At 45.9% G+C, this 21,526-nt stretch overlaps 1 protein-coding gene across 5 annotated transcripts in view; it reads right to left on the bottom strand.

Moving 5' to 3' along the window:
* Positions 1 to 21,526, bottom strand: part of bnc2 (basonuclin zinc finger protein 2) — a 119,360-nt gene that overhangs the window by 96,305 nt on the left and 1,529 nt on the right. The gene's annotated exons all lie outside the window — the stretch shown is intronic.

Below are 21,526 nucleotides of genomic sequence, written 5' to 3'. Positions count from 1 at the left end.
AGTGGCAACGCTCCTCCAGAGACACGAGGGCTCCGGAGCAGGAAGGATTGCTGAAGGTGACAACTTATTAAAATGATAAAACTGGATGTGAGTTTTAGAAACGCACAGATCCAGAAGGGCTCGAACATACGGAGGCAATAATGGACAGACACCCACTTGTGGTAAATTCCATTTAGGCAGAGGATGGTTTTTAGCCACTTTTGCACGTGTAGACGCACGATGAGCGGGTACAGCTTTTTTATGGGCTGTCAACAAAACTCCGGACGTGTAATAATAGAGCCAGGGGTCAGATGGTGGCTGAAGCATCCCTTTTAGCACATCACTACTTAAGTGGCTGGAAGAGGAGTTAAGGCAGCTTAGGGGAGACGAGTGGACGTGGGGTAATTGTCCGAACCAGGTGGAGTGGTTTCCAAATGGGAGGAAGAAGGACACGGATGAACAAGCAGGAGGACGATGGACGGACAGGTTTGCAGCTGCAACGACAGGCGCTCCATTCAAACGCCGCGGTCACCTCGTCAGAGTCATCACCGCGAGATCAGTGCAGCCCCATTGAACACGTCACGGGATAATAAGCGGGTTCCCTCTGACAACTGTCAGTGGTGGGAGCTGCGATGGAGTGACGGGAAGTGAACGTCTGTGGATGAACGCAGGTTTGGGAAGAGGTGGTGGAGGACGAGCACAACATCCTGGTGTCGTATCGTTATACTGACTTTTGGATGAAATCACACTCCGGGCTATAAGGGAATTAGTCGCATTTGTTTTATAAGTTGCACTGCTGTTCCTTCCGGAGGGAATGACTGGGGAAAAAAAAACTTTCCTTATCATCTTTATCATTTCCTACGACACTCGGAGCTTTGGGCTGCCAGAGTACTCACGAGATAAAAAATGGATCGATATTTTAGTGACAGCCTCAGGATGCGTGATAGATGTCCCTCTCTCAAGTCCTGACTGTACCCATGCAATTACACACACACACATACACACACACATACATACACACACATGCACATATCCATCCATAAATCACAGCACTCACAAGACAAAGAATGTGACACAGAAAATAGGCAGGGCGCAGAGGAGTCTTGTGAACTTGGACTGATCACTACCAAAGTGCCTGAGGAGCCGTGGGTGGAGGTGGTGCTGGGGATGGAGGCAGTGGGGGTAGATTGAGATAGTGGATAAGAATGACAAGGATGAAATACTGCCCCCCCCTCACCCCCCCTTGCTCCTGCAATCATAAAGATTGCGCAGCACAGGACACATCTGAGGCCGGTGCCCTTCTCTTCCCTTGCACTCCCTCCCTCTTGAGGGGGCGCTGGGGAACATTCCTGGGCTGTAGCTCCAGCTCCTCCACTCTGGGCATTAATCCCCTACAGCTGTGCCCCTTACTCCATACCTCCCTCCCTCTGCCCTCCCACCTCTATCTCCCTCCCTCGGCCCTGTCTTCCACCAGCTGGCCCGTCCAAGCTCTCAATGCATTTTTCACAAGCTACTCATGAGTGGCACAAATAAAGCAGACTAGTTTATCCACCTCATTCAAACACACATGTATACAGTATATACCTATATATACAAACACATACATAAGAAATATCCCGTAGTTCAGCTGTATACCCACATGCACGCAGGCATAGGGCCAATAACACACATACACCCCCCTGGCTTTGCACTGAAGCCTCTGCTGTGAGTCTCAGTGACGGCCCGAGGTCTCAGAATCACAAACCAGGACCTCAGGATAGCCCAACACGACTCCCCTCCCTTTCCTTTGAGACAGGCTCCTGCTCCTCCCTCCATATTTAATACAGCAACAGAGGACAGACTCAGGAAATAATATACAGGGGGCCCTGCGAGACTCATAAATTATGGAAGAAATGGGCTATAGAGATACACTCTGGATGTGGAGAAACGTTCCCAATCACAAAGGAGTGAAAATTCCATTTCATTTTCTTAAGAACACTCAGAGGTCAGGTTTATTAGATCTGTGATGCCACAAACATATAATGTCACCCTAACCGTGCATGGGTCATAAAATGTAACCCTATCATTCTGTCGGTTGATCCGTGGGTCTGACCCTGAGACCCCACAGGGGGTGCCCTAACTACACATGCCAGCGCTTGTATATTTACCTCATATGCATATAGAACTTATGTGTTGTGCACCTGTGTGACAGTGTGTCTTAGTGTGTGATTCTATTTAAAGTTAGTTTAAAAAAAATCCACGTGAAGAGATCACATCAAGCCCCTCCCGCCCAACTCTCTGACAGACAAGAGAGCCGTTAATAAGCCAAGGAGCTCCTGTGTGTGTGTGTGTGTGTGTGTGTGTGTGTGTGTGTGTGTGTGTGTGTGTGTGTGTGTGTGTGTGTGTGTGTGTGTGTGCGCGCGTGATATGGAGAGGGGACCAGGATGCAGAGGTTCACAGGAGCACAGGGGAAAATTAAAACATACTTTAATAAAGCGACCAGAGGCGAGGCCTGTAGGCCACCTCCTCCAACACACGCATACACACAGACATGCTCCTCCGGGACAGGATGGAGAGGGCGGAGAGGTATCCTGGTGAAAGGAATGTGGACAGATTGGTGGGGGGGTCTACAGACGGGGGTGAGAGGTCAGAACCAGCAGCCTTATAGGGTTTCTTGAGCAACTCCTGTCAGCCAGGTGTCTCCCGGCCAAATGAACCACTGCTTAGCTACACCTCCCACTGCGCTCCAGGTCCCCCCACTTAGCTTGTCGGAAAGGAAAGTGGAACGGAATTATCCACCAAACTAAAAACTTGCTTAGATGATCTGTGTTGACCGAGCACAACGTGCCACTGTTGCTGAACTGAAGGGTGTCAAAACGTGGAACACGTGCACCGACACAGCTCGGCCAAATTCCCGAGAATCAAGGTGGAAACTTGAGCAATTCTCTGGAGAAGCTACTCTCCTCTCTCCTGATGAACAGTTGGACCATTTCTGTGGTCAGCCATTCTCTGCATGTTAATAATCGTCCTTCCTCCAAACACCTCCTACACACTGATCCCATTCTAACTCCAGTGGCTTCAAATGGACCTTTTCACTACAGCACTCACAAAGAGAAAAAGAGAGAGAGAGAGAGAGAGAGCTGTGGCCAGGGCTGGGGACTTCCACTGTCACTCCTGCCAAATATTCGTAACTTCTTCCACTGCAGACCTGAGATAGGAGCTTGTCACGCATGCATGCACGAAAACATGTACGCACACGTACGCACGCGCGCGCGCATAAACCCTCCAGTCACCAAATCACGTTCCGCTGATTCGACAGAAATGAGCGTCGCCGGGCGGGGATCGGAGGCAGCTTGTCTCACGGTTTTATATATTTTAATGAAGTGTATTTTAATGTGCGCTGCTTTGCATTTGACTGTGGGTGTCAAAACATGCCATTTTTTACAGAATCTATCTCTCTATCTATCTATCTATCTATCTATCTATCTATCTATCTATCTATCTATCTATCTATCTATCTATCTATCTATCTATCTATCTATCTATCTATCTATCTATCTATCTATCTATCTATCTATCTATCTATCTATCTATCTATCTATCTATCTATCTATCTATCTATCTATCTATCTATCTATCTATCTATCTATCTATCTATCTAGTGGTAAACATTAGATTTTAGTCCATTACACTTCTTAGACTCTATAGACTCTATTCCCCAAAGAGATGCTAAATATATTACATTTGCCAAATGTTAACAATTTTTGCAACTTCAGATGCACTATTGAATCTTAAAGTTTCGCAATCATTGAGGAAAATCTGACTGGACACGGAGTGTCCATGGGGTGGGAAGATTTACATGCATGGACACTGATAAATAAAACTGGCCAATTAGAAACTAGATATCTCCTCCAACATGTTTTCTCTCCTGCACACAGTCCAAGTGAAGGCTGCTCTTATCTCAATAGAAGGAGAGGTGAGAGTCCAGCATCGGGCCACTTTCACCCCAGGCGAGGGGGCCCTGAGGTGGGCCGCATGCGAAGGAAGCAAGGTCTCCTGAGCTGTGGAGGTTGACACAGAGTTCCTCCCTCCACCCGCCCCGACTACAGTGGGTGTTTGTGAACAGTGGGCCTGTTTTGGAAGAGAGTGTCCACGCCACAGCTGTTGAACAGTTCAAGGCGGGGAGTCCTTCTGGGCAGGGGGACTGGGCGGTAATGAAAATTCCCCAGGAGAGAAGCGAGGGGAATTCTGTGCTGTTATTTGTTATGGGAAAAAGGAGAAGACAGGGACAGGAGGGGAGAGAGAGTCAGTATGTGTGTGTGTATCTGCGCATAGGTGTGTGTGTGTGTGTGTGTGTGTGACTGTGTGTGTGCTCAGGTGGTCAAACGGTCACTCCCAATATAAACGAAACAGAGAGAACTAGGAGGAAAGTCAGGAGAAGGAAACTGTGAAGAAACGCGGCGTCAACAGGTGTTTCAACTCATAAAGGCGATTTCAAATGGCGCACAGTCACGATAAAACAAATATCCTCCCAAGACACATACAACACATAGTTCTGGACTAGCTTAATTATCCCGGAGATATTTCGCCACCCCCCTCTTCTTTGAGCGCATGTTTGTGCGTTCACATATGTGCACTCAGGAGCTTCTGTTTATAATGAGAGGGTTCCCTCCTGAGTATAAATTCAAATGGGACTTGGCAAAGAAAGCCCTCGTCGTTCCTAAGAATCCAAACACACTCGCCGCTTGCTCACTCTAAACACGCACAGGCCGCGGTTAAAACTGCACTCGCACGCGCATCATCTTCGCCTGAGTCGCCACAGCACCTCCAAATTGAGATGAAGTGAGAACAGAGCGCTCCCCCTCCTTAATGGCAAGGCAAAGGCTACTTATCGGCCCAATGTGTTTCTACTTTTCTAATCTGCATCATTTATTATGGGCAAAACCATAATAGGGAATACAGCCATGGTCAATATTATGTCTTGGCCCAGGGGTTGTTACTTGGAAGAAAAAAAAAAATCAGAATCCGGTGTTCATACGCATGTATGCATGCTCACACACACTTTTGTTCCAAAAGTCTCTTTACCAGAACAGCCTTGTCTCCTAAGAAAACTGTAGCTGTTATGGGAAAAAACCCCGCTACAGTCATTTTTACCCAACACAAATTATGGAGTCCTTTGCAGAGACATAAAAGAACTGATACAGGAAGCGCTGTGACTCAAATTAATGGCTTCCCCCTGTGCATTACATTTGCCTTATACACGGACATGTGCGGAATATTTCCTGGGAATTAAAGGGACTGGTGACCGAGGCACAGACGAGAAGCCTTGAAGGAGCCTGGAGGCGTAAATGACACACAAAAAGCAGCGTCATGCACACAGATGCAGGCGCTCTGCCCTGAGGATAACCCTGAGCCATCAGTGCAGAGACTAAAATGAAAGTAACAGTTTTATTTCAAAAGTAAGGGTGTGGAGAGGATGTGTGTCCTTGATACCTGCTGAAAATGAACACACGTGTTTGTTTGTACCCGTGTGTGTGTGTGAGATAGGGGCTGTGTAAGGGGGCCTGGTGTCTCTGAAGGATTAATGGTGGCAGGCCAGGCAGGGTAATCAGGACGGCGGATAAGTCCCGGTCATCCAGGCGTTGAGCTGAATAAACATGAGAGCGCGGTGATATCTCCTTCACATTCACGCTCGCCGACAGACAAATAATCACACATATGCGCAGACGTCGAGCGGATCTTGACGGGGTCGGAGTTTTTCCAGTGGATGATGCCAATCAGGACACGATGTCGCCTGGGCTCTGAATGTAAACCTACACACAATATCCCCCCTTATTGCCTCCCAGTGAAAGTTCTGCCTCGGGTCATTGAGTGTGGCACCTTCATGTGTGCCATTAGGCCTCCGATAAGTCCCCATATGTAGACTGTAGAGTAGAAAACATGCCTGGATCAAGGGCTAGTCATTACGCGCCCTTCTACATGCTAAATCCTAAATAAATGTTGCGTGTGCTTTGTGTTACAAAATCTCATTCATGTAAAACTGGATTTTCTATGTGACCGTAGAGCCCTTAATTCTTTATTCCTGGCAGATGCCCTGCAACCGTATATACTCTAAAATACGACCGATCGGAGGTTAAACAATGTTGTTTTTTTCTCTAAAATGCTGGGGAAAAAGAGAATTCCTTGCAACTGAAAGCAAAAGATTCCTTTTACCAGAGGCAACATGATAAAACATCTCTGTGCACACTTTCTACGGTTGAAAAACAAGCTGGGGACTATCTGAGAATGGTTCTGCTTATTGTGGCCACACGCCAAGCGTAGGTATGCAGCCCAATGGACAACATCTGCATGAGCACGTTTTTAAAGCCAGCGTTTCAAGCAGGCGTGCACGCGCGGAGTCGGAAACCAGGAGCAAATGCTTCACGCCACATCGAGGAGCCGAGGTGGGAGAGCGGGACATTCCTGCGAGATGACAAGCCGTCACAGTCACACACCAGCACAGGAATGTTGGGAAAACAGACGGAGTGGGTGAGATGCGGGAAGGGGGGGCGGTCTGGGGACGGGAGCCATGGGATGAAGAAAGACTGTCACTTCATTAGGCCAGTAGTCATGGGTTTCCGAAAAGATGCAGACGAGCTTCTGTGATTAGTTTTCACTGAGAGGAGCCGTGGGGGGGGGTGGTGAGCAAAGGCATGAACACACACGCACGCACAAACACACACACACACAGACAGGAAGAAGAAACGGGTGAGACTTGACTGAGTTTTGCTGGTTGAAAATGATTTTAGTGGAAGTGGGAGGTTGGCCACAACAACATCAGGCCCCAAAATGAGGTGTTGGGCTGCCGGTGGTACCGTCAGGGTCTATGCAATGAGTGAACGAGGGAAGGAGTGTGAACACTAGTGAATATGCACTCCAGATGTGTCAGGCTGTCACGCCGCAAGTAAACACTCTCGCTGATGGACAGCTCGGGACTGGATGGCCTCACCGTCGTGCCCCTGGGGGACGTGTTGGAAAAGGAAGGAGGAGACAGGAGGAGGAGGAGGGTGAGATACGGCAGGGGAAAAAGGGAGAGGAGGAGTTGGGGGTGAAGAAGGAGAGGAGAGGGATCTGCACTGAGGGACCCGAGCCAAGATCAAGTCACCCTGAGGACCCGTGTAGCCTGGCAGGCTGGTTACAGCGAAGACGGGGAGAGGAAGGGGGAGACGGAGCGAGGGAGGACTGGGACTGATTGTTACCCTCTTGTCCCTCCTTAGTGTGGCCTCCGAGGGGGCTCCTGCAGCCTCAGTGAATTTCCGTCTGGCACAGACCTGTGAGCTCCTGGGAGCAAACTGAAATATGAACTGAGAGAAGGGAGGATGGGAGGACAGAGGGGAAGGGAAAGAGAAAGGAAGGACAGACAGAGGCACCAAAAATGGGGGACAGATGGGGATTTTACATGTGCAAAGGGTCCATCTCCTGATCTCCTCAAGTACACATAATCCCTCCAGGTTCAGGGTCTGGCATATTTAAAGGGTGGATTCCCTCAAAATATAACAGTTTGTATTGATGCAGATGGTGGCGGTTTGCTGGCCTGCAGTAGGTTTTAAGCTCTTAACCACTTAGGTCTGGTTAATAAAACAAAAAAAAAAGTGTGCTGTCTTCCACTTCTCCACAAAAAACCCCAAACCAGAGAAGAAACTAAACCACAGGCTGAATATCATCATCAGAAACAACACAGCCAGTCACATTTCCAACCAAGAACATTTTCGGAAACGTGATGCAAAACTTGTGTGACTTTTAAGTCACTGGTTAATATGCATATAAAACTGCTGACGCTGACAAATTAGACCGACCTGATGCCAAATGAGCGTCAACAGCCCAGCCAGAAACTGAGCCTGATCCCAGATCAGAGCTGGCCTGTGCAATAAGGGCCATAACTAAGATTACCACATCTGCCATCCAGTTCTGGCCAGGTCAGAGCTGAAAAAAGTCTGTCTAGACGCAGCAGCAAAGCCAGACGACCCGCCAGCTTCTGTCTACTTCAATTTTGAATTTAAAATTGCATCTCTGAAGTGTCAGAGGAAAAAGGAAAAGGACTTGTTTCGGTGGGGAACTGTACCTTTAAGAGCCTAGCGCATCAGACGGTGAGTTGACCTGGAGTACCTTTTGTGTTGTTATAAAACTTCCACTGTGAGGTATTATTCCAACTTCTCTGCTGTTATTTTAGGTGCACTGCACAGGAGCGCTCCAGCGGAGTGTATGAAAGGAAAAGATGATTAGGTAACCGCTTACGCTGCTGTCAGGTGACCACTGCTGGCCAAGGGGGCACCTGCTGGGTCACTAAACCACGGGATTTTCAAATAAAAGGGGAGCGACTGTGAAGATTTCTGCTATGGAGAAAGTAGGATGGATTAGAGAGAACACACTCTGACTGTGCGCTGCTAATATGGTGTGTCTTGTAATCATGAACTGCAGCTCTGGAGCTCGTCGAATGCTGCGTTCACGCGTAGCAGAGACCCTTCAATTGCAACGAGGATCAGAGAGCTGCAGCGATGACACTCCTGCATTAAGCAGCTGTCCACTCCCATGATCGTGAGAAGCGAACGGGAGGGTGGGAAGGCTCCGGAGACGGGTCTCCGGGGAGATGGGTCCAAACAACGTCAAGTCACAGCAGGCTACGGAGAGAGGGCCAGAGCCTTTACGTGAACAAACACACTCACTGGGTTCTGCTAATATACTTCTATAGTTGCCAATTCTGCATTTCAGCTGCACTTAAAAACAGAAAAATGAGTTTGCAAACTTTTCCACGTCTACCTTTGAGGTCCAGCGCGGACAGCAGCTGCTGTTAGCTTGTGTTAGACAGTCCCGCGTGTCACGGCGTTGTTCATATTTGAGAATGTTTAAAGAAGATAATATTAAAGAAGTGGAAAGCCTGGGCTGATTAGTAAAAGCTTAATCTTGGCAGTTATTTTCAGTAGATATGTCCATTTAAAGTAATCAAGCTTGAGGCGCGTTGTTATGCTTGTAATCCACGCTTAAAGGCCACTTAGCTTTTCAGTCATTAATAATAATTTTCTTAATGCTACCTTAACATTCAACTCATTACGAGTCTTTTCAATTACATCTAACTAAGCAAAGTATGAGACGAATCTCTTCTGCAGAGATGTGAACATCCCAGTGTGCGTTAATCCTGCCCGTTTATTGGTTTTGTTGTTATTTGCTGTTGCCGTTCTGCTAAAAAATGCCGTTACTCTCATGTTTAGCTGCGGTAGCCTTGACGACTAGACCCGGAACCATGGCCGTGAAAGAGTCCACCAAACACACACCTCAGCTGCATGCCAGATTAAGGGGTGAGATTCCATCTACAGAAAGTATTCAAAGCTTGAACATCTTTGCTGGCTTTTATCATTTATTGAATTCTAGCTGTGATATGTAACCTTGCTATCGGAATATTCACACTATCGGGCCGGCGAGGTTCAATTTCATAAAGTTAGAGGGTCAAATTAGCCTAATTATGAGGATTAACAGATTAATAGCACAAGTGGATAAAGATTACCAGCACGAAAAAGAAAAAGTTGCTCTCTTTTTCTCTAACCGCAGAAATGTTTGCCAACTGCAACGAGCCATGTGGCCTACAGCGATGTTGAGAGAGGAAACAAGTAATTAAAAAGCAAATGAAAGAGTGCATGGTTTGTGTATATTCACACTTGATATCTGGCTATTTAATGCTAAATAGAGTATTGTTTGTATTGTAACTCCAAGCGCCATTGTCAATGGGGAAGGCGATGAAAGGCGAAGTCACACAGGGGGTAATTATCTGTGACGTGGAGACAGCCACGGTGTCCTCACACACACACACACACGCATGCGTGCGCCGACATTAATGCACAACCATATGGTCCCCGGTGTGCAAATGTATGACTGCTACTATGTGTGTTTGCCTGTGTTTACTGAGCTATGAATCGGTCCCCCCCCCACCACTCAGAGCTGAGGGTTGAGTGAATATTCTCAGCACGTCGGGACAGCGCACAACACAGCAGTGTGTCCCTGAAGACCCTTGCCCTGCCTGCCTGTACCCTCTGATTTGGACAGAGGGCAATCAAGCAGACCCGGTAAACAATACGGAGCGAGGCCACAGAAAACCACAGCGGCTCCTCCATGTATTCGTCTCAGGTCACCAGGGACACCGGGGTTTGTCCAATGACTGCGGAGTCAGAAACGAGCAGTATGGAGGGACTATTAAAATGATCAGGGATGCTGGGTAATGGCCAGCGTTGGAAGATGACATCCCATACAGAGCCGACATCCATTAGGGTGATGGCCCATCGGAAACAGATATATAGCGCAGTGTAAATAACTGCTTTTTAAAGGACATTTTTGTTTGTTTTTTTTTACTTGGGTCGGCGTCAAGAGATTTTTCTTCGCTCTGAGCGGGAGCAGAAGGGGCGTCTGAGGCCCTTCATGTGGCCGCACTGGAGCGGTGAACTCCCAAACCTTTTAAGGAGATCGCACAGTCAACCTGTTGGTAAAAATGAAGCGAGGGAAGCTCCAAACACACAGTCCCTTACACAAACAAGCAAATTACGCAGCGGTGCCGTTCAGAGCTTTCCACAAGTGACTTCCATATCGCTCGGGATTTCAGGTCTTCTTCAGAGGTTTCAGTTGTTTCTGATTATTTTTATAATGCTGCCTGTTGCAACTTTCTTAACAAAAGTCCCACAAACATATCGTTGCTTTTGTATTTACTCTGTGGCTAAAGGCCACGTTGCTGGATATCATAGAATACCATAGAGCCACAGAGCAAAGAGGCAGCTAAAGGTGAAAGTCAGAAATAACTTAAACAAGAAAACTAGTTCAAGATGCAGCTCATCTGTGCCTTTCATAACAGAAACAGTACATCTGTTTTCCCATCAGCCCCGTCCATCGTTAACATTTGGGAAAGATTTTGGTTGTCATGCTTAAAAGAAACCATGCTGACTGTCAGTAGATGATTGAATGTAGCTGTATAGTCAGATAACAGATGGTGCAATAACACCACAACAAAGTGGCTCCTCTGTGCCGCCACTGTTTTTCACACTAAAAAACACCAGTGGCATAATCCTCAGTTTGGGACCAAAAGAGGTGCACAGATTTCCCAACATGACAATAATGACAGCGTTCTGTCTCATCGTCCATAGATCTTCACCCTATGCCTGCAGATGTTGCCAATAAATCACAATTATGTGCTAAAACATTTTTTAAAAAACATGTTTGAATTAGTGGTAATTTCAACGTTAATGCCGTAAACGTGGATATTCGTGCAGATACGGGAACATCAATATGCACAAATGAATTTAAAAAAAAAAAAACTCCATTAAGGTCCAGCGGAGAAATTCCATTTTCCATTTTGCTAAAATTACGCCTTTTTTACTTTGAAGGCCACGACCACAGTTCTGCCATTCTAGGGTTTAGCAAGCGTCATCTTCAGACATAAGTAAGGATGAAAGAGCGCGGTCCTCTCACGTCGTCTGCTTCTGCATTGGCAAATAATTATGGTGCTGAAAACATCTATCAGTAATCATGAAACAGTGCAGTAATAACAGCTTAATTCCAAAATGGCACTCTCTTTCTTCCTTTCTGTCGGCCTCACTTTTCTTTAGAGACACTCTCCTCCATCTATTTCACACGCTCTCTTTCTGAACAATCTTACACAGTTTACATGTTTATCACTGACCAATCAGAATTAGGGTCGTATTAGGCATACGGACATACAAATAGGACTTTTACTTAAACATGTGAGGTTCATGTACCATTGTTTAATATCCTGTTATACAGTATTTTTCCAATTAAAAGAGGGTTAAGTTGGGAACAGCAAAACATGGAATTGTGACAATAAAAAACAGCACACATGATTAGATGGAATGAAAAAGGATGAACAAAGCAAACCAAACAAACATCTTGGGATTATGTTGCTGTTGCTGGGAATTAGGTGGAGTGGAAAGGCCGAAACCGCGGCTACTCTTCTGACGCAACTGAGTAAAGACTCTATTAAAACGGGGAGCATGGATGCTAATGGGATGCTAGTTAACTTCTTGGTCGGAAGCTTTCATTTTAACTTTGTGAACTTGTTAAAAATCCAGTTTGGGTCACAGGTACATAGCATCTTCGCACTAATCTTTTTTTTTTTCATCTGCGGACTCAACCCGAGAGACCGAGGAGATTTCTTATTAGTTTGGATCCTCTTGCCTGAGGGGCGAAAGAGCGATAAGATATTTGACCAAACGCAGAAACCCAATAAGGGGCCATCGATTAGGAGTGATGAGCACCATATTGGAGACACAGGTGGCTACAAAGAAATTAAAAAAAAAAAAAAAAAAACACGCAACAGCAAAATGGAAGAAATCAAAATGGGAAATCTCTGGGCCACAACTTTGGCATCCACCGTTCCTCGGGATGCTTGGGGATCTCAATGGATGGCAGGTCGGTTTGCCTAGCTAGATGGAGGAAGTAAGTGCTTATGAAGCTGAGGAAAGTTTAAAATCATGTAGTTTTAATGCAGGTGCAGGTAAAGTTAAGACTCCCATTAGGCCCTGTCGGCCCACCACAGCAAAGGGAGGGTCTGTTGGTGAGCTTTGCTTGATTTGTCAGCAAAATTACCAAAAGAATTGGGAAAAATCAAAGATCTGACCTATTCTGCCCTTGCAGGCACTGCAAAGGGGTGAGTTCATGGGGGAATTTGCTTTTGGGAACTTGTCATTCAGACATGTTATTCATAACCAGTTTTACTGTGGGACTGATGAAGAGACATCTGCAATCCAAAAAGATACTACATTGTCTAGAAGTAAAGACTGTTAAGTTCACTCACAAAGACAATGCTTGGGGTCATTAGCCCATCAGCGTCGCTGCCATGTTGGACTAGATGGACACATTCACTATAATAAAAAGTGCCATCAAAGAGATTAGATTGTTACATTGATGAAAACTTGATCATTTCAGGATCACACAACCATGTGGTCACCTGTGAGTTTGTCACAAGTGGCAAAGCATTGCAAATATATTTTTAAACTCTTTACTTCTTGACAAGGGAGGATGTTTATGTAGTAAATACTAATTGTGCGAGAGCTATAATATGAATTGGCTGCAACTAGATACATGTGACCTGGGGGCAAATGGATCCAATGTTAGAGTTAATGCTGGCCTTGAATAATGAAGCCTTTGTCTAATAAAACTGGAAAGCCTCCAAATACCTATAGGGACCTTAGCTAGTTAGAGCAATAACAGTCTATCAAAAGCGAAAGCAAAGTGATTACTTAGAGGGTAATAAATACAACACCCATGCTGTGGAGAGACCGGGGACTCAGATTGGGAAAAGACAGATGCTGGGACAAAGAGAGACCAAAAGAGAAATAAAGTTAATTAAATCATTAGTTAAAATAAATTCTACATCTGTTAATTTAGCAGCTGAAATCCACCCTGTTCTGTGGAAGAGAGCACTTAGAAGAGCCGTCACATCAATGACAAACACAAAGTCACATTCATGCGTGAATTCAGTGGCAGGTTTCTCAACCGTTCACATTCAAACATAAGGTTTCAAACATCTCCAGATCGTCAAGACAAGTTCTTTCAAAATGAATGCAAAATTGAATACGCAAATCCATCTGCAAGGATAAGTACCTTGAATATTCTACAGGTGACAAGTAGACCCAAGAAGGTGATGAAAGAATCAGAACTTCTCAACAACAGTGAGTTTCTTTTCTTTCCGGATACTTAAACTACTCCAGCCTGCACTTTGTAATTACTTTGAGAAATAGTTTAAAATTTGTATTGAAATGTGCTTGAATAAAGGACCACCAAACAAAGAACACAGTCAAAGCCACTACGCAGATTTCTGTGGCGGCCAAGGACAGATACTATACTTAAGAGGGAACGCGGAGTTCTAAGGAATTATTGTCCTTTATTCAATGTGACAAAATGGTTCATGCCTGGATGTCAAGATTGTTTTGCTTGAAAACCAATCACAGATCTTTTGATTGCTTAAATAGGGGAAGTGAATGCATAACCCTAGTTTCAAATTTGCGCACGTGAAAAAGGGAGAAGTGCACACGCACATGGGCGTTCAGGCTTCTTAGATGGTGAAATAGTCCTGACCAGGAGGGAGCCTTGAGGGTCACAGACAGGAACACAATAACACCACCATCAATTACAGCCCTGGGAGGAGGTAGGCGAGTCCAATCAGAGGAGCAGGGAGATACAGGACAGGTGGATGGACAGCCTGGAGGCAGGCGGTAAAGGTGGAGGAAGAAAAGGGGGGTGACAGGGAGGATGGAAGACTGACTACTGCTGCTGGTCGCTGCTCTAACTAAGTGAGCGGGATGAGGGTAATAAAGAGTCAGTCACACGGAGCGACCGGCGGCCTCAGAGGGAGGGGGAGATCTCGGAGCAAAGAGGTGACAGAAGTGAGAGATGGACTTCATCAAGAGTGCCGCCTGATGGTCAGAGTTCACACTGACTGGCCTTCCCTCCTCAGGGCAGGTGAGGAGTGTGTGTGGGGAGGGGACACCTGGGTGTTCTGGCTCAGTCTCCAAAGAGGTAAGCAGTCGCCATCGTTATTTCTACAGGTAAGTTAGGGTGTTGAAAAGAAACTGTATTCTATATATCGTGTGGGTTGTTTCCTAAAAGAAACGCGCTTGCACAGAGATCTTCAAGAGTCTGCAGTCCTTCAGTATTAAAAGAGGCTGCAGAATTAATACAGAGGTAATGATGTCTTCTTCTTTCACCACTCAGAATGCATTACCATCTCAATTTGACTACGCATAAACTACGCAGTGAACAGTCACCTCGTCAAAAACCCTCCTGAAAAGTGCTTTTACAGACTGGAACTCACAGAAATGTTTGATTTATAGTTTATTTTTACCTCCCAGTAACGTCTAGGACTGAGCAGAGCTTCTAAGATTCCAACCTGACGTTTCCATGGACTGAGATCTACGTGGTGTTTCAATTTGATGTTTACATTTCTGTTGTGGATGGTCAGGAGAAGCACAGTAATGTATGAATCAGTTATGTGCAGGTTTTATATTTCTCTGTCTTTGATTGCGTTTGGAGAGTTGAAAGAAAAGGCTTCCAGGAAATGTTGTTGTGTCCCATATCGCACGCTCTGTCTCCGCTTCCCTTCAATCACAGCTCATAACGTGACTAGTTAAAGCGTGTATCAGGTTTCACTGGCTTTAATTCATACTGGTAAATGTGCACTACATAGACGAGAAGAAATCCAGCCTCAAAGACTCAACCTAATCAATGTGATATTCAGGTCTATATCATGTCTATAATAATATCCTAGCACTGATCCCTTTTAGCCCTGCTAACATCCATTTATGTCCTTTGTTTGCTCTGATTTAAATGGTTAAAAACGTTAGATATGGAGCGAAGCTTTCAAGTTATTCTATAGATAGATCCATAAATACTCACTTTATAAATATTTTGATTTTGACCCCTCGGAGGACTTAAAGGAAACAGAGCGATGCGATGAGGGAAGTAGGACAGGCCACTGGTCTTTCTGTCCTTCCTCGGGGACAAAGTTTGTGTTTTCAGTTCACCTCCTCCAGGGTGCTGCTTACCACAGCACAAGACAGTCACACTGCGCCTCTTCCTCTCTTCCCCTGTCTCTCACTTTCTTATTCCACTGTGACAAACATTCCCTCCCTTGTTCTGTCTGAGAGACGCCTACAATCAACATGTGCCACATGTCCTTGACAAGTCAAGAGGATCTTTCTCTGCAGGAGCTGGGTGGCAGCATCAACCATGCAACCCCCTATTCATCCCCCCGTGTGTCCCCCACCTCCCTCGTGCCCCCGTCTCCCCCCGCCCCCCCTTGCTTTCTCAATATTGAGTTGCCGGGGTAAAAGGTGGCCAGAGGAATCTAATAACTGTGACAGTGGGGCTTTTTTGGCATTGTTCCTGAAGCTGTGCAGACACACACAGGGCTGTCTGCTCGCTCTAATGAAAGGTTAAATGAATAGGACAAAGTGACAGGAGGTACAATAAAGAAACAAGAAGGAAGAGAGAGAGTTGGTGTGTGTGTGTGTGTGTGTGTGTGCACTCATTTATGATGCCTACCGGGGACCTCTATGGAAAATGCTCCAAGCAACAGTTGGTTTCATGAAGGCAAAAAAATGTTTGTTTGTTTTTTTATTTGCATCATCTAATTTGTCCAAGGTCATTTCAAACAAGCAGGTCAACACCACGCCATGTCCTCACAAGGACACACGTGTGTGTCTTGTACATGGACGCGTTGGACTCTGGCACCGACACACAGATGCTGGAGAGGAATTCCAGCATGGGGCTTTTTGATAAATGTTAAGGTCACTGACAGAGGGGAGGGGTGGAGGCTGGGTACAGAGGGGAGGGTGTAGCGGGGGTGTGGGGGAGTGACGGGGGGGGGGGGGGGGGGGGGGGGGGGGGGGGGGACGCATGTCTTGTCTTGTGCCTCTGCCTGCCTGTGCCTTGGTGGAATGCAGAGTCACATGAAAGAGGCCCTCTCTCTCGCTGCCTCGCTCTCAGACTCGGATCTTATGTCTGTCTCAAAAGGGCCACTGTCCCCCCCTGCCCCCTCCTGACACACACTACCTGTCAGCAGACTAACCCTCAGCTCCAAAAACACACATAAAATGCGAGTGAAAACACAAAGATGCGATCGTAAGCACACGGGTTAACACACACGTGCAGATGTGGTCTCCTCGCGCGGCGAACAAGGATCAAGTTTCCCTCAAACAGGAAGAGTGAGCGAAGATCAAACAAACAAACGCACAATCTCATTATCCTTCGGTTGGATAATTACTATGATTACCACCATAAATAGCAACTTTGTCACTAACAATCACGGGTTTGGACTGCCGACGTGTCATTCCCGCGTGTGATGTATTGCAGTGCCATAGATAAATTCTGGATAAGCTACGAAAGATGGCCGACGCCTTGATGATGGGGATGTAGACAGCATCAGTATTAGCCTGTAAATATCAGGTTCATGGAGTCTTTTTGTTTTAACCAAAATTTAAAGTGAGTCTCCAAAAATCCCTCTCAATTTCTTGCAGTTTTGCAACCTCTTGTAGTGCGACTCTGAAAGCATGTGTGCAAACGGAGTAATGGGAAGCCCCACTTGACCTCCTCCCATTGCGCCGCGTACTTAGACTTAATCTTCTCTATCACCGGATGAGGGCTTTCTTTGTTACCCGCAAAAACATTATTTTACGGCATTTGATAATGCCAGCGCTCCTCCTCGGAGGCCGTAGTGTAAATTCACCACAGTGCACGCAAATGCGCGCAAAATCCTCCGAGACCGAGCGATTCTCCTTCGTTGGGATTTATTAGCGCAGCATCATTGCTGTGACATGTCCTAAATGGTTACGCCTTTTACAGCTCTCTTCGTCATAATGCTGCCTGCAAATCAGAGGAAAAATTGCTGTCCTGTGATGCTACAGGCAAAATGGTTAGATTCAAACTTAGCTGTATAGTTCAGTTGAGTTCAGGAGCATTTCCCTGCTATAACTCCCCAATTTAAAGTACCCCGATGCACCGTTAGAGCATGTTTACAGAAGTAAATTAAGCATCCATGAGTCTTGATGGTAACAGGCTACGCCAGTCAGATTTCCCTTCCACTGGCCGTGCACCGCTTGCACCAGTTTATGTAGAGCGGTGCTGATGTTAGCTCAAAACATCACAACACGCCACATGCGTGCAAGAGCATCTGGACACTAGCCGCGAAATCTCTACGGTAGCAATCACAACAACAGTGCCGGTCGGGGAGCCGGACGCCGACTGGAAGGTAGAGTCAAAAAGGAAATGACACAGGCACAAAATATTGACATATTAGGTCGGGATATTGAGAAAGTTTCCAATCATTCAGGGGGAATGTTGACATACAGTACAGTTATTTTGAGGAGCGGCCTCAAAATATTGAGAGTGTTGCTCGTATTGAGTTACTCATTTACCATCACATCGACAGAAACTGGCTACTATGGCCCATAAATCAAAACCACCTTTGATTTTATTTGGTCAGCACTGAGATAAATTCAAATAAATGTTTACTTTTGAACGCAGGTTACACTAGAGACGCGGCTCTTGTGTTTCCCAAGAACTTTCCCACGATGGAGACGACATTTGTAAGTGAATGACTGAAAAATAAATAAACTGCTCTCCGACCCAACCGTGTCGTGCTTTAAGTGTGAAAGTCTGGATTCAGGAGCAGGACGGCGGATCTCGGTCAGGTGCAGTTATTTGCACTTGGGGCCATATTTCACAAGTCTACGTGCTACTGTACGTCCCTCACCTCAGGAATTTTTCATGAGCCACCACTTATCTTGTCATATAAGATATCTTCCACAAGCTTTTTTGGAGGAAAGAGAAAATGCACCTTTAGGGCAAATTATTCTCTTTTAATCAAATCAGTCTGTATGGCCTGAGGAGGTTTTTTCTTTTTTCCGTGCCTCTTCAGTCGCTGATGCATGAGCCACTAACACGCAGCGCTGCACACCCAGATGCTGTGTATTTTTTTTTTAAAAAGAAGAAAGAAAAGCCTGAAAACTGAAAGCTAGAAATGAGACTCAACAGGGAAAAAAAGAAAAGAACACAAAGAGAAATCTGGGAACAAAGTAGCGTCTGGAGTTTCCATCACAAGTGAAATCTCAGACTTTCTCACTCACTGTTCATGGAAGAAAATCGAACAGCTTTATTCTGCAGCGCGGGAGGGACTATAAAATATAAATTATACCACATAACTCTATACCTCCCAACTGAGCCATTTGGTTACAACTGTACTCCTGGTTGTTACATAGGTCCTGTATCACTCGTTGTTCCGTAGCGCTGGCGTGAATCATGTCCAAGCCTTGCTGAAGAATGAACGGACGAGGAGTCCAAAGTCATTTTCCTTCTGATCAATCATCGGCCGTCCGGTGGCACTGAGGTGATCATTTTACACCGTTTGCTGCAATTTTTTCTCAACGTACGGCCACCCCAGATTACGACCGTAAACGCAAGAATCTTGGAAGGAGGGGCCGAGGCGGCGTGTGGCTTCTGCACACACAGGGTGTGTTCATGCACCGAGACCAAAGTTTCCCCCGATTCCTTCCTTAAGGAATAGGATCGTGTTTGGATTAGCATGTGAAACGAAGCTTGCAGGGGAAAGGGAAAAAAAAAAAAAGAGCACATGTAAGTACGAGTATCTGCTTACAGTTTAAACACGAGCGAGACCCGAATCTGATTGGCCTCCCATCTTCAAGAGGAGGCCTGGATTGAGCATTTGACTACCGAGAGCACGCTATCGTTTGACAGATTAGGAACCTCTTCGTAAGATTTGGGAAGCAGGACTCACAAGAATACCCAGTTGCGGTGTTTGGAGGACATCGGAGCGTTCCCCTGGCTATGTGTGCCACAGTTTAGTCTCTTACTTTGTGCACTGAGGGACGAAAAATGTAATTACATCTGCTGTGTTTATGTTGTTTTAAATAAAGTACGCCTCACACTGTGCTCCTTATTAAATTAGAAGCTCAGCGATCCAATTTGTTTTAACATTTCACAGCATCTCTGTTAAGGAGCCTCCAGCTTAGAATACACTGTCCAAAAACCCAAAGCCACCACTAGGTATATGTATGACCCCCCCGTCCCGGCACCAACCTTTTAAAAATATTACTTTTTCCATCACTGCCAAGACACACTATCAGTCACTCAAGAGATCATGGAGGCTGAAGACAGATGAAGAGGAGCGGAACCATCCCATACAAAAATGAGCCACTCCTGACAAATGTAAAAGCGCTGCAGAGGTGTTGTTGGCGATGCTGCCGAGGCCTCGCTGAAACAAAGCGTTCTGGATGCCTGGTACGAGCGAAAGTCTGTAAATAAACACAACGTGCAGCTTCAAATGCACAAAAGCAGACAATGCAGCCCTGGGAACGTGCCATTTTGTTTCTTTTTTTTATAGAAAAGGCACTCTCAGAAGGGAAAACGTGCAAATCTGCCCCACAAGTGGCGATCAAATGTCCTTTACACACTTAACACCAATTCCTTTCGAATCAAGAGGCTGAGAATGAGAGAGCAAGTGGAGGAGAGTAAATGGAGTGGATGGAGTAGGCAGAGAGGAGCAGGGAAGAGGTCTGGATGTGAGCAGTAATCAGCAGAAGCCAGCAGGGGGGACAGAGAGGGTTGGAGGGGTCAGAGACGGACCACCACTAAGCAGCCTTTCTCTTCATTAGCGGCCTCTCTAAGGGGGAGGGGGGGAGGGGCATCACAGGCCTACCTGTCCAGCAGATTATTGAACTGGCTAACTGTGTCTCATTCCCCCAACACACACACACACACACACACACACACTTTCTCCTCTTTGATTCCCGCAGACCCAAAGGAATCACGACCCCGCTGACAACTTTAACTTTTTTTTCTTTAACCTCACGTAGCCGCGGCGCCGTAGGACAAATCGGCCCCGCCGCTCAGTGCATAACGAAGCCATTTACCTCGACATTTTCCTCCATTATTTCAAATGGATCACCTTTCTTTTTTTTCCTGCGTCTCAAGTGTACATACTGTAATGGTTTATGTAGTTTCCCTGCTGCAGCGCACCGGCACTTATTTTCTGCCAATCACTATAATTATGGGACACACGTGAGAGAGGCAGAGATGCAGACATAAAGGAGCATCAGCGCTTTAACTCGTGTGACTTGTCGGGATCTAAAGGACGCTTAAAGCAAACAGATATCCCTGACGAGCCTGGCCAGGAGACAGCAACGTGGAGATAAAAGTAATGAAATGACACTCCAGGAATGTAAATTGGCATTCTTTGCTGGAGTTGCAGGCTTATGAAACACCACTGACACACACTCGGAGGAGGCCAAAATACTTCTCCAGGCATCCTTCTCGTGCACATTTTTACAGATGAAGGTGTGAAGGTGCTATTGTGGTGTTTTAAAGTGAAGCCATTCATCGCTCGCTCTCTCTTTCTCTCTCTCTATGTGTCGCTGTCTCTCTGCCATCCTCTCCCCGCATCTAGAATGTCTCCTGAAGCATTCAGATATGTCCACACAGCAGCGTCTGGCATGAAATGCGACCGTGTTCCCCTGCTTGTTTCACAGTTTACCCACCGAACGGCCACGACATGTCAAATAAAGAGGAAATAGATTTAGGCTGTCAAATAAACACTGTTGTTCAGCTTGGATTATGCCATTAAAAAGAAACTGCTAAAAATCTCCCATTTCCACCGACAGGGGCAAACAGACGTGATAAAGGCCCCTGCAAACACTTCAGAATCCAACTGAAGCAAGACAACAGACCATTCAAGTAATCAATAAAACTTTGCAGAAGTAATAATGTAGCTTTTGCTGCGAAAAGAAACTGTAAAAAAAAGGTGGTCTGAGACCTGAAAATAACAAAGTAAAATGAGGATTTGACTTATTGCCCAGATTAAATAAAAATGTTTTTTCTGACTATAAAAACACAAAGGCTAATGAATCACTTCACAATGAATTATGAGTGTATAAAAGGCCTGAATCTGCATATGCAGCCCAGTTTTCAGTTAAAGTAAATTAAGTTGCTCCTGATTATTTGCTTTCAACATTTTCCTCCTAAA

The sequence above is a fragment of the Takifugu rubripes genome, chromosome 17, assembly GCF_901000725.2.
Source record: "Takifugu rubripes chromosome 17, fTakRub1.2, whole genome shotgun sequence".
In the NCBI taxonomy this organism is placed as follows: domain Eukaryota; kingdom Metazoa; phylum Chordata; class Actinopteri; order Tetraodontiformes; family Tetraodontidae; genus Takifugu; species Takifugu rubripes.
The sequence above is the reverse complement of the archived record's forward strand: the minus strand, read 5'-3'. Positions and strand labels throughout refer to the sequence as shown.